Source organism: Aquarana catesbeiana, linkage group LG12 (assembly GCF_042186555.1).
Source record: "Aquarana catesbeiana isolate 2022-GZ linkage group LG12, ASM4218655v1, whole genome shotgun sequence".
Lineage (NCBI taxonomy): Eukaryota > Metazoa > Chordata > Amphibia > Anura > Ranidae > Aquarana > Aquarana catesbeiana.
In genome coordinates, this window is record NC_133335.1 from 1,903,465 (window position 1) to 1,917,272 (window position 13,808).

Here is a 13,808-nt window from a genome sequence, read left to right on the forward strand (position 1 = left end):
TATATGTCCTACAAATCTGACGTTGTTAAATAAAGGTTTGGGACTTTGAGTGAGGCACGGGGTAGTGCCTCCATCCCGGATTCAGAGAAACAAAAGGGGAATGGGACTTTAAATGAAACAGTTGACAGATTGGGGTTAGAAGTAAAAATACAATTTATTACATATGATTTGTGCTAATATATGCTTTCAACATGTGGAAGGTTAACGGTGCATATGCACCAAGCATAGCCTATATATATATACATGCATGAAAAAACAAGCAGTACTAAATTGCAGTAATGAGTGACTAGCACGTATGTCATATAAAGATTGTACATGTAAAAATTACAGAGCATAATGATGTGTTTAAAAGTTGATGCATAAGTAATTCATAAAATAGAATCCTAAAGAGCGCGCAAGGGCTGCATCCATCATGCCCGACGCGTTTCTGTGAAATACACTTCTTCAGGGGCGGATGCTCTAGGATTTCTGAAATAACAAGGTAAGTGACATCAGGAGGTGGACTGGTTGATAACCAGAAAGGACAACACGTCAATTTCTGGATATTTACATACGTGGCCAAGCTATGGTGAAATGCAGGTACCGGGTCAACAAGCATTGCCCCTCTCCGGAGCTGAGGCGACAGAGGAACCAACACACGACAGACGCACACAGGTATCCTCCACTTAGTGCATGTTGCACCCCCCCCAAGGGGGGTTGGTTTGGTGTTGGGGGGTCGGGTGGGCTCCGCACATCGCATCGGCGTCACGCACCACTCCTGCACATGATGTCATCTTTTGGCGCCGTTATGCGGGAGTAAACTTTTTCCATCTTGCTGATATGGCTGGGCGTGACAGTGCCTGTCTTGGGCGGACCCTCACGGCCCAGGCAGGAGCCACGCCCCATGCCTCGTCAGCCTTACGTGACGGCGGCAATCACCGACGCAGATGGGCTGCATATCAGGTGTCTCCTCTCATGCAGTCCTCCTCTCCACTCACATGCAGACGCCGCATTGAAGCAGACGCTGCATTCTTTTTGGACAATTCTTTTTGGACAATTCCTGTTTCTACCACTCCAAGGTACTATATTTTTGACCACCCTTTCCAAAGTCTTTCACTCTTTTTAACCCCCCCCCCCCCCCCCTTTTTTAGTTCAAACACTTTTGGTATATCTTAGTGGATTTATTTATCCATTTCAGACATTCCTCACCATTTGAAGATTATGGTCACCATATTGTGGAAACAACATGCACTAAGTGGAGGATACCTGTGTGCGTCTGTCGTGTGTTGGTTCCTCTGTCGCCTCAGCTCCGGAGAGGGGCAATGCTTGTTGACCCGGTACCTGCATTTCACCATAGCTTGGCCACGCATGTAAATATCCAGAAATTGACGTGTTGTCCTTTCTGGTTATCAACCAGTCCACCTCCTGATGTTACTTACCTTGTTATTTCAGAAATCCTAGAGCATCCGCCCCTGAAGAAGTGTATTTCACAGAAACGCGTCGGGCATGATGGATGCAGCCCTTGTGCGCTCTTTAGGATTCTATTTTATGAATTACTTATGCATCAACTTTTAAACACATCGTTATGCTCTGTAATTTTTACATGTACAATCTTTATATGACATACGTGCTAGTCACTCATTACTGGAATTTAGTACTGCTTGTTTTTTCATGCATGTGTGTGTGTGTATATATATATATATATATATATATATATATATATATATATATATATATATATATATATATATATATATGCTATGCTTGGTGCATATGCACCGTTAACCTTCCACATGTTGAAAGCATATATTAGCACAAATCATATGTAATAAATTGTATTTTTACTTCTAACCCCAATCTGTCAACTGTTTCATTTAAAGTCCCATTCCCCTTTTGTTTCTACAAATGTGACGTTGGTTATAGGATACAATAGGAATTGATAACTTTGTTTCCCAGTCACTTAATGATTTGCACTTATAATATTTTAATTGATATATCATTTCTTTGTGTGGCAGTTTTTTCATTTTTATTTTTATTAATGGGGAATGTGCCAATAGGGGGAGAGAGCAGAGAGATGAGCTTACCAGTTTCCTGCTTCCCCTCCCATTGTCCAATCACAGCCTTGTAAAGGGTCTGGACCTATGGGTGTTACCGTATTTTGCGGACCATAAAGTGCACTTAAAATCCTTTTTAATTTTCTCAAAAATCGACAGTGCGCCTTAAAATGCGGTGCGCCTAATGTACAAATCAATTCTGGTTGTGCTTTCTGACCTAGAACCCATTTTTATGTGGTACCCAATTATGGCGATCGTAGTCAGGAGCCTCGCGGAGTAATACGACCTGTGCTTCAACACTAAGGTGTGTACATTCATTAATGATGAGAGGGATCCGGGAACGATCGATGCCGAAATCACCCCACTGATAAACTCCGACACTGAAGATGAAGGATGGGATGGATTTGTGGTAGAGGAATAAACTGAAAAAGTCAGGGTGGTGTTGTGTATTTTATGTGTTACAACTGAACAATGTTGAGTTATTGTGAAAGAGTTGAATAATGTTTGACTTATTAGAGTTTTGTTTCATTTAATGCGCCTTACAAGCCGGTGCGCTTTATGTATGAAAATAGACCCGTTGGCAGTCGATCATTGATATTGTGCCTTATAACCCGAAAAGTATGGTACTTGGCTGCAGCAGAGAAAAGCCAGGTCTCCTGCCAGACAAGACGGTCAGGAGTCCGCAGTAGGGATGGCCAGATCTGCATAGCTACACTTAATAAACTGAAAACCAGACTATATGGCTTCTTTACAGTGAAACAAAACACATCCAAACACCAGCAAACAGAAAACACAAAGGTACAAGTGACCCATAACCCTAAGACAAAATGCCTAACAAGCTAACTATAATACAATGTATACACAATGAGGAACACAGCGTAATCCTAGGGTAAAACTGGAGATGCAAGGAGGGAGGGAACCAGGGCTAGGATCTGGTACAAGACAGCAGGGTGCAAGGTATGGGTACAAGACAGCAGAGTGCAGGATGTGGGTGCAATGCAGCAGGGTACAGGGTATGGGTATAAGGCAGCAGGGTACAGGGTATGGGTACAGCAAGAGCAGAGTCAAGAGCAAGAGCAGGGTCAGTAAAAAAGGCAGGCATTACCTGGTGAGCAGAGCAAAACACTGAAGCGGAAGGTACTGATAGAAGATGGACTAAATACCCTCCCAGCAGCCAGCATCAAGTGGAGACTGATTAATGGGATCTGCTGGCTGATGGGAGACACCTGCTGGTGGACCCCGGAACTACAACTTTCCGCTCTTGGAACCACTGAGCCACCAGCAGGTGATCAGGTCCTGACAATGATGGGTAAAACAACTCTCATATAAATATTAAAGTGGAGTTCCACCTAAAAATGGAACTTCCACTTTTTGGATCCCCCCCCCCCCTCCGGTGTCACATTTGGCACCTTTTTCAGGGGGGAGGAAGGAGCAGATACCTGTCTAATACAGGTATTTGCTCCCACTTCCTGGCATAGATCACCGCGGAGCTTGCGGTGACCTATGCCACTTCTGGCGCCTACGCTCTCCTCCACCGCTGTGTTCTCTGAGACACAGAACACAGCAGGGACCAGAGAGGATGCGCAGTGCGCAGTAGGGAACCAGAAAGTGAAGCCGCACGGCTTCACTTCCTTATTCCCTTACCGAGGATGGCAGCAGCCGAGAGCCGAAGGACGGATCGCCTTCGGCTGCCGACATTGCGGGCTCCCTGGACAGGTAAGTCTCCATGTATTAAAAGTCAGCAGCTGCAGTATTTGTACCTGCTGGCTTTTAATATTTTTTTTCAGCGAACCTCTGCTTTTAACTTGTTTTAAGGCCTGGTGAACACTGAGTGGTTATCCCTGGTGCACGAGGATTTGGTGTTTAGGTGGGAGCAGAGGGCACAGTTGCACCACCCAGCCTTCCTGCCTGCAGCCTGTCAGGCTTTTCATCTAGTCATTCGTCCCTGGGCACATACTGCCTGAAATGTTTGTGCTGCCAGGTGCACCGTCCAGCCACAGCAGCAGTCAGCCTCTTATAAAATTTGACAGGCAGCCTGCAATGGGGCTGAGCGGGACCCCAGTGCCCCCACTCCCGCTGCTAAACACCAGAGCCCCGAGCATCAGGGCCAAAACCCAGTGAGCATGGACGCCTTAACTTTAATATATGGTAATACTCATCTGTGGATACTGAGTGTATATTTGTTTTTATGAAAGGCAGACATGAATGGCGTTGCCTGGATGGGGATGAAGAAGGAGAACAACTGTGAAGACAAACACGGCCCTCGTACAGGTGAACGCTATAGTCTGTCCATGTGAACAAGGTCTTAACATTATACACTGTATACTGTGACAACTTTCCTCTATAGATTACATCTTGTCCTTGTGAACATTCCAGGGTCTTGGGCTCTGGTTCCTCTATAGATTACACCTTGTCCTTGTGAACATTCTAGGATCTTGGGCACTGGTTCCCCTATAGATTACACCTTGTCCTTGTGAACATTCCAGGGTCTTGGGCACTGGTTCCCCTATAGATTACACCTTGTCTTTGTGAACATTCCAGGGTCCTGGCCGGTGGTTCCTCTATAGATTACACCTTCTCCTTGTGAATATTGGAGGGTCCTGGCCGGTGGTTCCTCTATAGATTACACCTTCTCCTTGTGAACATTGGAGGGTCCTGGCCGGTGGTTCCTCTATAGATTACACCTTGTCCTTGTGAACATTCCAGGGTCCTGGCCGGTGGTTCCTCTATAGATTACACCTTGTCCTTGTGAACATTCCAGGTTCCTGGCCGGTGGTTCCTCTATAGATTACACCTTGTCCTTGTGAACATTGGAGGGTCCTGGCTGGGGGTTCCCCTATAGATTACACCTTGTCCTTGTGACCATTCCAGGGTCTTGGGCACTGGTTCCCCTATAGATTACACCTTGTCCTTGTGAACATTGGAGGGTCTTGGCCGGTGGTTCCTCTATAGATTACACCCTGTCCTTGTGAACATTCTAGGATCTTGGGCGCTGGTTCCACTATAGAATACACCTTGTCAACATTGGAGGGTCCTGGCCGGTGGTTCCTCTATAGATTACACATTGTCCTTGTGAACATTCCAGGGTCCTGGCCGGTGGTTCCTCTATAGGTTACATCTTGTCCTTGTGAACACTGGGGGGTCTTGGCCGGTGGTTCCTCTATAGATTACATCTTGTCCTTGTGAACATTGGAGGGTCTTGGCCGGTGGTTCCTCTATAGATTACACCTTGTCCTTGTGAACATTCCAGGGTCCTGGCCGGTGGTTCCTCTATAGATTACACCTTGTCCTTGTGAACATTCCAGGGTCTTGGCTGGTGGTTCCTCTATAGAATACACCTTGTCCTTGTGAACATTCCAGGGTCCTGGCCGGTGGTTCCTCTATAGATTACACCTTGTCCTTGTGAACATTCCAGGGTCTTGGCTGGTGGTTCCTCTATAGAATACACCTTGTCCTTGTGAACATTCCAGGGTCCTGGCCGGTGGTTCCTCTATAGAATACACCTTGTCCTTGTGAATATTGGAGGGTCCTGGCCAGTGGTTCCTCTATAGAATACACCTTGTCCTTGTAAAATTGGAAGGTCCTGGCCGGTGGTTCCTCTATAGAATACACCTTGTCCTTGTGAACATTCCAGGGTCTTGGCCGGTGGTTCCTCTATAGATTACACCTTGTCCTTGTGAACATTGGAGGGTCCTGGCCGGTGGTTCCTCTATAGATTACACCTTGTCCTTGTGAACATTGGAGGGTCCTGGCCGGTAGTTCCTCTATAGAATACACCTTGTCCTTGTGAACATTCCAGGGTCTTGGCTGGTGGTTCCTCTATAAATTACACCTTGTCCTTGCAGGGTAGGGGTCTGTGCTCCACACACTGAATTTGAGGTGTTCTTCTGAATCCTGGAGATTGTATGCCAGTCCCTGGCTTGCTGGCACTGATGATAACGGGGCAGATAAATGGGAGGGGTATGTGTGTGGGCTAAGCTGATCTAGACACATGTAATATCTTATTATATGTACATCTGTCTGATATCCTGGATGACATCTTACAGGTGAACATACATTGTGATGAGGTTGGGAGGGTTTCATTTACCCCCCCGCGGGGAGACATTAATTACAGCAAACACAGACACATCTGCCAGGGAAGGGAAATGCCGGAGGAGATCTCCTCCCTGAGAATAGAAGAAGAATACTCCCAGATCACTGCCAGCTCTATAAAGAAGCATCAACATGGGAGATCCAAGGAGCCCACCTACTGTCCCCGCTGAGAGCCCCTGTACAGGGGAACCTGCTGGGAAGGTGTATTGTCTACAAATATCTGACCATACGGCTCCCTCAGGGTATAAAACTAAATAAAATCTCACTATGCAACTACAATCCTAACACACATACAGCGCTCAGTATAAATGAGGACACCCCAATATACAGCGCTCAGTATAAATGAGGACACCCCAATATACAGCGCTCAGTATAAATGAGGTCACCCCAATATACAGAGCTCAGTATAAATGAGGACATCCCAATATACAGCGCTCAGTATAAATGAGTACACCCCAATATACAGTGCTCAGTATAAATGAGGACACCCCAATATACAGCGCTCAGTATAAATGAGGACACCCCAATATACAGAGCTCAGTATAAATGAGGACATCCCAATATACAGCGCTCAGTATAAATGAGTACACCCCAATATACAGTGCTCAGTATAAATGAGGACACCCCAATATACAGCGCTCAGTATAAATGATTACACCCCAATATACAGCGCTCAGTATAAATGAGGACACCCCAATATACAGCGCTCAGTATAAATGAGGACACCCCAATATACAGCGCTCAGTATAAATGAGTACACCCCAATATACAGGACTCAGTATAAATGAGTACACCCCAATATACAGTGCTCAGTATAAATGAGGACACCCCAATATACAGCGCTCAGTATAAATGAGGACACCCCAATATACAGCGCTCAGTATAAATGAGGACACCCCAATATACAGCGCTCAGTATAAATGAGGACACCCCAATATACAGCGCTCAGTATAAATGAGGACACCCCAATATACAGCGCTCAGTATAAATGAGGACACCCCAATGTACAGTGCTCAGTATAAGTGAGTACACCCCAATATACAGAGCTCAGCATAAATGAGTACACCCCAATATACAGTGCTCAGTATAAGTGAGTACACCCCAATATACAGAGCTCAGTATAAATGAGGACACCCCAATATACAGAGCTCAGTATAAATGAGGACACCCCAATATACAGCGCTCAGTATAAATGAATACACCCCAATATACAGCGCTCAGTATAAATGAGTACACCCCAATATACAGAGCTCAGTATAAATGAGGACACCCCAATATACAGCGCTCAGTATAAATGAGGACACCCCAATATACAGCGCTCAGTATAAATGAGTACACCCCAATATACAGAGCTCAGTATAAATGAGGACACCCCAATATACAGCGCTCAGTATAAATGAGGACACCCCAATATACAGAGCTCAGCATAAATGAGGACACCCCAATATACAGCGCTCAGTATAAATGAAAAGTAAGATTTAATCAAGAACAGAAGAACAATTTCCAACATTGTGACAAAACTGATATTTGTAGAACATTTGTTTGGCTCATTACACGGAAGGACGGGGATAATAATAGAACTCAGATTACAAATTCTTCAGTTTTACTCAAATGTGTTGATGGAAGAAATGAATCCGCCCCACAAGAAGACCTCCTCCATCTAGTATCATGTATGATGTGAAAGGACGGCACCAAGTCTTCTAGACGTGGGATGAACGGCGACATATTGCATCATCAATCTTTTTCCATTCTTCAAGAACGATCCCTTTTTAAAGCCTGGATGGTGGATGGAGAGTGACGTCTCTTCAGAATTCCCCATAGGTGTTCCCTGATTGGGTTCAGGTCAGGAGACGGCCACTGAATCGCTTTCACCCGGATCTTCTTCAGCATTGGCCTTAGATGTGCGTTTTGGATCATTGTCATGGTGGAAAAGTGCACAACAACCAAGGAGTACGGAGTGATGGTAGCATCTTCTCATTCAATATAGAGCAGGACATCTGTGAATTCATGATCCCATCAATGAAATGCAGCTCCCCGACACCAGCAACACTCATGCAGCCCCACAGAAGGACACTGCCACCACCATGTTTCACAGTATGCACCATGCATTTTTCTTTTGTACTCCTCACCTTTGCCACACCATCAGTTCCAAAAACATTTATCCTGGTCTCATCACTCCAGAGTACAGAGTAGTCTTCTTCTTTTTCAGCATGGGCCCTGGCAAGTTCTAGGTGGGCTTTCTTGTACGTGGTCTTTAGGAGAGGCTTCCTTGGTGGATGACACCCATGCATGGCATTCCCCTGCAGTGTACGCTAGGGGTGCAACGGATCAAAAAACTCACGGATCAGATCGTTCCTCGGATCAGAGTCACGGATCGGATCAGCAAAAGAAAAAAAAAAAAGACAAATCTTGTTACACCCACCGGAGTTTTAGATTTCACAGTTATTTTCAACACAAAACAGAGATTATATGCCTAAATACAGTATTTGTAAATCCGACGGACTGTTTAGATGTTAAATTTTAAAAGCAGCAGCAAACCTGCTGACCTTACATGGTTGGTGACAGAACACCTTGATTTTCACATTTAACTTTTTCTGTATATTAATAATAAACTAATAATAATGAACTGAAAAAGTCAGGGTGGTGTTGTGTATTTTATGTGTTACAACTGAACAATGTTGAGAGTTATTGTGAAAGAGTTGAATAATGTTTGACTTATCAGAGTTTTGTTTCATTTAATGCGCCTTATAAGCCGGTGCGCTTTATGTATAAAAAAAGACCCGCTGGCAGTCGATCATTGATATTGTGCCTTATAACCCGAAAAATACGGTACTTGGCTGCAGCAGAGAAAAGCCAGGTCTCCTGCCAGAGAAGACGGTACATCCTGTCAGGAATCCACAATAGGGAGGGCCACATCTGCATAGCTACACTTAGTAAACCGAAAACCAGACTATATGGTTTCTTTACAGTGAAATAAAACACATCCACCAGCAAACAGAAAACACAAAGGTACAAGTGACCCATAACCCTAAGACAAAATACCTAACAAGCTAACTATAATACAATGTATACAAAATGAGGAACACAGTGTAAATCATAGGGTAAAACTGGAGATGCAAGGAATGAATGAACCAGGGCTGGGATCTGGTACAAGGAAGCAGGGTATGGGTACAAGGCAGCAGGGTGCAGGGTATGGGTACAAGGCAGCAGGGTATGGGTACAAGACAGCAGGGTACAGGGTATGGGTACAGGGTACAAGGCAGCAGGGTACAGGGTATGGGTACAGGGTACAAGGCAGCAGGGTGTGGGTACAAGGCAGCAGGGTATGAGTACAAGGCAGCAGGGTGTGGGTACAAGGCAGCAGGTTATGTGTACAAGGCAGCAGGGTATGGGTACAAGCCAGCAGGGTATGGGTACAAGGCAGCAGGGTATGGGTACAAGGCAACAGGGTATGGGTACAAGGCAACAGGTTATGGGTACAAGGCAGCAAGGTACAGGGTATGGGTACAAGGCAGCAGGGTATGGGTACAGGGTACAAGGCAGCAGGGTATGGGTACAAGGCAGCAGGGTTCAGAGTATGGGTACAGGGCAGCAGGGTATGGGTACAAGGCAGCAGGGTACAGGGTATGGGTACAAGGCAGCAGGGTACAGAGTATGGGTACAGGGCAGCAGGGTATGGGTACAAGGCAGCAGGGTATGGGTACAAGGCAGCAGGGTATGGGTACAGGGTACAAGGCAGCAGGGTATGGGTACAAGGCAGCAGGGTACAGGGTATGGGTACAAGGCAGCAGGGTACAGAGTATGGGTACAGGGCAGCAGGGTATGGGTACAAGGCAGCAGGGTATGGGTACAAGGCAGCAGGGTATGGGTACAGGGTACAAGGCAGCAGGGTATGGGTACAAGGCAGCAGGGTTCAGAGTATGGGTACAGGGCAGCAAGGTATGGGTACAAGGCAGCAGGGTACAGGGTATGGGTACAAGGCAGCAGGGTATGGGTACAAGCAGGGGCGTAACTAGAAATCACAGGGCCCCATAGCAAAATGTTGTATGGGCCCCCCCCCAAAAAAAAAAAAAAAAAAAAAATGAACTATGCCATTGAACAACAGATTACCACACCCATGTGGCAACAGCGTATATTAATTTCGAACAACAAAGTATGCAGTAGAGCTGGGCGATTTTCTCCCCAAAAAAAATCTGCGATTTAAAAAAAAAAAAAAACTTGATTCACGATTCGAATCGAGTTTGTTTTTTTTTTGTTTTTTTTGATGGACACCGCGCCGGTCCTGAGGAGCTGCGGGCAGGAGTTTTTAGGCAAGGCCGCAGCTTCGGCCTAGTCCGCAGTGTCCGGCCTCGCGGACTAGGCCGAAGCCGCGGACTCACCCAAAAACTCCTACCCACAGCTCTTCAGGACCGGAGTAGTGTCAGCGTCGGTCCTGGTGAAAAAAAAAAATCGATTTGCTGAAAATTTGAATCGATTTGACCTCTCAACTCGATTCAAGATTCAAATCGATTTTTTCCCCAGCCCTAGAATGCAGCCCCTTAAAGACACACGTACATACCCCCATCAGTACAGACACCCCCTACCTCAGTGCAGACCCCCCAGCAGTACAGACATCCCTCAGTACAGATACTCCCCTTAGTACAGACACCCCCCCTAGTGCAGACCCCCCCAGCATTACAGACCCCCCCTCAGTGCAGGACCCAACCCCCCCAGCAGTACAGACATCCCCCCAGTGCAGACCACCCCCCTCAGTACAGACCCCCCCCTCAGTGCAGTCACCCCCCTTAGTGCAGACACCCCCCTAGTGCAGACCCCCCAGCATTACAGACCTCACTCAGTGCAGACCCCTCAGCAGTACAGACACCCCTCAGTACAGACACTCCCCTTAGTACAGACACCCCCCCTAGTGCAGACCCCCCCAGCATTACAAACCCCCCTCAGTGCAGGACCCAACCCCCCCAGCAGTACAGACATCCCCCCAGTGCAGACCACCCCCCTCAGTGCAGACCCCCGTCAGTAGTACAGACCCCCCCAGCAGTGCAGACTCCCACCTTAGTACAGACACCCCCCCTAGTGCAGACCCCCCCAGCATTACAGACCCCACTCAGTGCAGACCCCACATCAGTACAGACACCACCCCAGTGCAGACCCCCCTTAGTACAGACACCCCCCCTAGTGCAGACCCCCCTCAGTGCAGACACCCCCCACCTCAGTAGAGACCCCCCTCCCCAGCAGAACAGACACCCCCCACCTCAGTGCAGACCCCCCCAGCAGAACAGACACCCCCACCTCAGTGCAGACCCCCCCAGCAGTACAGACAACCCCCCCAGTGCAGGATCCCCCTAGCAGTACAGACACCCCCCAGTGCAGGACCCCCCAGCAGTACAGACACCCCCCCAGTGCAGACCACCCCCCAGCATTGCAGACACCCCCCCTCCTCAGTGCAGGACCCCCCATCAGTATAGACACACACCCCCTTACATACCTCAGAACAGCGCTGACAGTCTCCACTCCAGATACACACAGCGGTGTCCCTCAAGGCTCGAGAGCAGGCTCCTCCTCCTCTGTGGATGTAAACAGAGAGGTGGGGAGGCGGCTTCGGTCCACGCCGCTGAGGGACAGCGAGCGGTGTTGGTCGTGCGGCTGCCGCTACGATGCCCGAGGGTGTCACCCGGTGCGGCCCGCACCCGTCTGGCAACGCCACTCATGCGGGCCCCAACTCGGCTGCGGGCCCCATAGCGACCGAGTGTGTCGCTATGGTGGTAGTTCCGCCACTGGGTGCAAGGCAACAGGGTATGGGTACAAGGCAGCAGGGTACAGGGTATGGGTACAAGGCAGCAGGGTATGAGTACAAGGCAACAGTGTATGAGTACAAGGAGGCAGGGTACAGGGTATGGGTACAAGGCGGCAGCAGCAAGAGCAGGGTCAGTACAAAAGGCAGGCATTACCTGGTGAGCAGAGCAAAACACTGAAGTGGAAGGTACTGATAGAAGACGGACTAAATACCCTCCCAGCAGCCAGCATCAAGTGGAGACTGATTACTTGGATCTGCTGGCTGATAGGAAATACCTGCTGGTGGACCCCTGAACTACAACCTTCCGCTCTTGGAACCACCGAGCCACCAGCAGGTGATCAGGTCCTGACAATGATCTGTAAAACAACTCTCATATAAATATTAACTTGTTGTTTTAAGGCCTGGTGAACGCTGAGTGGTTATCCCTGGTGCACGAGGCTTTGGTGTTTAGGTGGGAGCAGAGGGTACAGTTGCACCACCCAGCCTTGCTGCCTGCAGCCTGTCAGATTCTATGGGAAGCTGACACATGCTGAGGCTGGATGGTGCACCTAGCGGTACGCACATTAAGTGCAGTATGTGCCCAGGGACGAAGGCTCTGAATGTTGACTGCTTTGCATCTAGTCATTCGTCCCTGGGAACATACTGCCTGAAATGTTTGTGCTGCCAGGTGTACCGTCCAGCCACAGCAGCAGTCAGCCTCTTATAAAATTTGACAGGCAGCCTGCAATGGGGCTGAGCGGGACCCCAGTGCCCCCACTCCCGCTGCTAAACACCAGAGCCCCGAGCATCAGGGCCAAAACCCAGTGAGCATGGACGCCTTAACTTTAATATATGGTAATACTCATCTGTGGATACTGAGTGTATATTTGTTTTTATGAAAGGCAGACATGAATGGCGTTGCCTGGATGGGGATGAAGAAGGAGAACAACTGTGAAGACAAACACGGCCCTCGTACAGGTGAACGCTATAGTCTGTCCATGTGAACAAGGTCTTAACATTATACACTGTATACTGTGACAACTTTCCCCTATACATTACATCTTGTCCCTGTGAACTTTGAAGGGTCCTGGCCGGTGGTTCCTCTATAGATTACACCTTGTCCTTGTAAACATTGGAGGGTCCTGGCTGGTGGTTCCTCTATAGATTACACCTTGTCCTTGTGAACATTGGAGGGTCTTGGCCGGTGGTTCCTCTATAGATTACACCTTGTCTTTGTGAACATTGGAGGGTCTTGGCCATTGGTTCCTCTATAGATTACACCTTGTCCTTGTGAACATTCCAGGGTCCTGGCCGGTGGTTCCTCTATAGATTACACCTTGTCCTTGTGAACATTGGAGGGTCTTGGGCGCAGGTTCCTCTATAGATTACACCTTGTCCTTGTGAACATTGGAGGGTCTTGGCCGGTGGTTCGCCTATAGATTACACCTTGTCCTTGGGCCGGTGGTTCCTCTATAGATTACACCTTGTCCTTGTGAACATTGGAGTGTCCTGGCCGGTGGTTCCTCTATAGATTACACCTTGTCCTTGTGAACATTGGAGGGTCCTGGCCGGTGGTTCCTCTATAGATTACACCTTGTCCTTGTGAACATTCCAGGGTCCTGGCCGGTGGTTCTCTATAGATTACACCTTGTCCTTGTGAACATTGGAGGGTCCTGGCCGGTGGTTCCTCTATAGATTACACCTTGTCCACATTGGAGGGTCCTGGCCGGTGGTTCCTCTATAGAATACACCTTGTCCTTGTGAACATTGGAGGGTCCTGGCCGGTGGTTCCTCTATAGATTACACCTTGTCCACATTGGAGGGTCCTGGCCGGTGGTTCCTCTATAGAATACACCTTGTCCTTGTGAACATTGGAGGGTCCTGGCCGGTGGTTCCTCTATAGAATACAC

At 47.9% G+C, this 13,808-nt stretch overlaps 1 long non-coding RNA gene across 2 annotated transcripts in view; it reads left to right on the plus strand.

Moving 5' to 3' along the window:
- The window catches only part of LOC141113744 (uncharacterized), a 28,476-nt gene extending 15,600 nt beyond the window's left edge, over nt 1–12,876 (plus strand). The window contains exons 2-3 of one of the 2 annotated variants that reach the window (XR_012236811.1): nt 4,233–4,304; nt 12,805–12,876. This is a non-coding gene — a long non-coding RNA (uncharacterized lncRNA). Of the gene's footprint in view, nt 1–4,228; nt 4,305–12,804 lie in introns of both variants that reach the window. The other variant, XR_012236812.1, reaches the window with a different exon arrangement.
- The last annotated feature ends 932 nt before the right edge of the window (nt 12,877–13,808 follow it).